Genomic DNA, 4,240 nt, shown 5'->3' on the forward strand with positions numbered 1-4,240 from the left:
TACTTTAACAATGCTAATTGACAATGAAGAAATAGTATGTAACAATAAAGGAGACAACAAGTTCAACTAGAGCATGGAAGAAATTTAGCACGTAGAGAGTAAAACAAAATACTAAACAAGTCAACTAAGGCATTTAAGGATATTCTAACGCAATTAAGGATAATTTGACTATGAGGGTTTAGAACATAAAAAGGCATTTCAACAAAAGCATGGAAATAGTCTAAATAGCCTAAGCTGGTTAAATACTAGTACAACCCATGTACCCACTCATCACCTTGCGCACCCGGATTTCACTTAGTACAACTGAGTCAAACAATACCAATCCTACGGGGAAGTTCCCCCACACGAAGTTAGGGAAGACACTTACCTCAATTAGGCCAATTGAATACCCGGAAGCGGTTTTTCCCTTACAATCTACCTCGACGCGGCTCAAATCTAACCAAAATCGACTCAGTAGTATCAAACAATGTTATGGAAATTCAATTGCAATAGATAAAGTAAAGATTTTTACACTTTTTTCAAAAAGACAACCTAGGGCCCGCCCTGTCGAAAATTGGGTCTACTGGTATATTCGATCTATCCATGACACTACAAGTTTATATATGTGATTAGTTTTAAAATTCGAGTCCAAATCGACTCTCAAAACTCAATTTCTTATTTTTCAAAACTTGACAAAGTTTCATAAATTTCTACTTTGATTCACATGACTTTGATGTTAAAACCTAGGATATGCCGATATAATATGATTAGGAATAGATTAGAATCATTTACCCAAGGTTTGTAGGTGAAAATCCTCTCTGTAAATCGTCTACTAACGAGTCTAGGATTCAAAAATCTCGTCTCCCAACCCTTTAACCAGTTGCAGATGTCGCATTTGCGACACAGGATTTGCATTTGCGAACCCATGCAATTGTGAACATGGGCTTGCATTTGCGAACCTTGACAGATTTAGCTTACATCGCAATTGCGATGAAGTCTTCGCAATCGTGAACTAGGCTATATCGCAAATGCGAAGAAATTGTTCGCAATTGGGAACACGATCAATTCCTACTGGATTTGCATATGCGAAGTTGAGGTCGCATTTGCGACAACTGCCCATCACCTATTGCCTTTGCAAATGCGAGCCTGGTGTTCATATTTGCGACACCAAAGCACCAGATATCATATTTTCCTATTTTTCAATCCAAACCACTCCGGAATGTGTTTGGAACTCACCCGAGCCCTCGGGAATCCAAAACAAACATGCACATAAGTCTAAAAACATCGTACAAACTCACTCGCGCGATCAAAACATAAAAATAACATCTAAAACCATGAATTGAGCTCTAAAACACATGATTTTCGAAGAGATTTTCAAGAACTTTCAAAATTTCAACTAAGCGTCCGAATCCTGTCAAATCAACTTCGAATGACGCAAAAATTGCAGACAAGTTCTAAATGCCATAACGGACCTATTCCAAGTCTGAAAATCAAATTCCAAGATTGATAGCTAAAAGTCAACCTACGGTCAAGTTTTTCAATTTAAAATTGCTAAATTACGACAAAATCAACACATATCAACCTACGAACTTCCAAATCAATCTGGGACATACGCCCAAGTTTGAAATCACGATACAAAGCTATTAGAGGCATAAAAACATAGCTTCGGGGGGTTGTTTTCACAAAAGTCAAAGTTTGGTTAATATTTTCAAATTTCAACTTCTAAGTCTAGAATTAAGGGTCTAAATCAACCCGAAAGCTTCCCGAGCGCAAAACTAACCAACCCCGCAAGTCATAAAAGCATGAACTCACATATGTGAAGTAATAAAATGGATAACAGGGCACAATTACACAAAAAAGACCGATCGGGTCGTTACATTCTCCTCCTTTTAAAACAAACGTTCAGCCTCAAACGTGTATAAGGGCATACCTGAATGGGTGAATAGATAAGGATAATGACTCCACATGCCATGCTCGGTCTCCCAGGTTTCCTCCTCGACTGGATGACCCCTCCATTGAACCTTCACTGAAGCAATATCCTTTTATCCCAACTTCTGGACGTGCTAGTCCAAGATAGCCACGGGCTCCTCAATGTAAATCAAATCCTCGTCCAACTGGACTGTGTTGATGTCTAGTACATGAGATGGATTGCCATAATACTTTCAGAGCATAGAGACATGGAACACCGGATGAACCGCATATAAACTAAGTGGCAAGGAAAGCTTGTAGGCCACCTCTCAAACCCTCTCAAGGATCTCAAAAGGTCCGATATACCTAGGGCTCAACTTGCCCTCCTTTCGAACCTCATCATACCCTTCATGGGTTAAACTCGGATCAAAACTCGCTCTCCAACCATGAATGAAACATCATGAACCTTCCGATCCGCATAACGCTTTTGTCTAGATTGGGTTCTATGAAGCCGATCACGGATCATCTTGACCTTCTCTAAAGCATCTCGAATCAGATCCGTGCCTAATAACTTAGCCTCTCCCGGCTCAAACCATACAACTGGAGAACGACACTATTTCCCATATAGAGCCTCATACGGAGCTATATGGATACTCAACTGGTAGTTGTTGTTGTAGGAAAACTCCACAAGTGTCAAAAATTGATCCCAAGCACCTCTGAAATCCGTAACACATGCACAAAGCATATCCTCCAATATCTGAATTGTGCACTCGTAATGTCTGTATGTCTGAGGGTGAAATGATATACTTAATTCAACTTGTGTGCCTACCTCATGCTGTACAGCCTTCCATAAATGCGATGTGAACTGTGTACCTCAGTCATAGATGATAGATATAGGTATGCCATAAAGTCAGATAATCTCGCTGATATAAACCTAAGCTAGCTGCTCTGAAGAATAGGTAGTCACTACCGGAATGAAATAAGCCGACTTGGTAAACTTGTCTACAATCACCCATACTACATCTAACTTCCTTGAGTCTGTGGGAGCCTAACAACAATGTCCATGGTGACACACTCCCATTTCCACTCAGGAATCTCAAGCTGCTAAAGCAAACCACCCGGTCGCTGATGCTCATACTTCACCTGCTGACAATTCAGGTACCAAGCTACATACTCCAGTATGTCCTTCTTCATCCTCCTCTACTAAAAGTATTGCCTGAAGTCTTGATACATCTTAGCAGCACCTGGATGAATGGAGTACCGCGAACTGTGAGCCTTCTAAAAAATCAACTCAACCTAACCATCCATATTGGGCACACATAATCGGCCCTACATCGGCAACACACCGTCATTCCCATTAGTAACCTCCTTGGCATCACCCTGCTGAACTGTTTCCTTAAGAACAAGCAGATAAGGGTCATCATACTGATGCTCTATAATACGGTCATATAGAGAAGACTAAGAAACCACAAAGCCAAGAACTCGACTGGGCTCCGAGACATTCAATATAAATAGCTAGTTGGCTAAGGCCTGAACCTCTAATGTTAATGGCCTTTCTACTATCAGTAGATATGCTAAACTGCCAAAACTCTTTGCCTTTGGACTAAAGGCATCAACCACCAAATTGGTCTTCCCGGGATGATTTAAAATGGTGATATCATATTCCTTAAGTAACTATAACCACCTCTGTTGCCGCAAGTTAATTGGCCCTCTGGGTAGGCGAGCAGCTACTGCTTTGCCCCTATATATTCATTCACTCACTTTCTTAATTGAGATTTTACTACTTTGAGTAACCATTTCTCCCATAGAACTTGGTGCTTTGCGCTAGTTCTCTCATTGCTTTAATTCAAAAAAAAATCTAGATCTATATCCTCCTCCTCTTATTCTATCGTATCCATGACTGCTACGTCAATACCTGCCCATCAAGGAGAGGGAAGTTCTGCCTCTGTTCCTTGTACGGTCGGTGGTGCACCGTCGGTGCCCGGTGAGCAGGCCTTGAGGTGCTTTGTCTTGAGGAAAGACTTTACGTTGGAGAGACCTCCCAACGTCCAAGGACATCAGGAGCACACATCGAGGTTCATCTCATCAGTAGGGGAGTAGCACCACGAAATGATCAGAAAAGATTGTGGATGGGGAGAAGGGATGGTGCTACAAGTACCTTTCTCTGAGGTGAGAATCATGACCTACGTTGAGGGGGTTTTGAGTGTGTATACACATATTTTTACATCAGGTCCCCCCGACCGGGTGGTGCTTGGGTTCTATCGTAGATATCAGGTTACCTTGGTGTAGGCTCACCCATCCCTTTGGAAGATAGTGCAGACGATATGATACTTTGCAGAGAAGGCGGGGCTCG

The sequence above is a fragment of the Nicotiana sylvestris genome, chromosome 4, assembly GCF_000393655.2.
Source record: "Nicotiana sylvestris chromosome 4, ASM39365v2, whole genome shotgun sequence".
Taxonomy (NCBI): domain Eukaryota; kingdom Viridiplantae; phylum Streptophyta; class Magnoliopsida; order Solanales; family Solanaceae; genus Nicotiana; species Nicotiana sylvestris.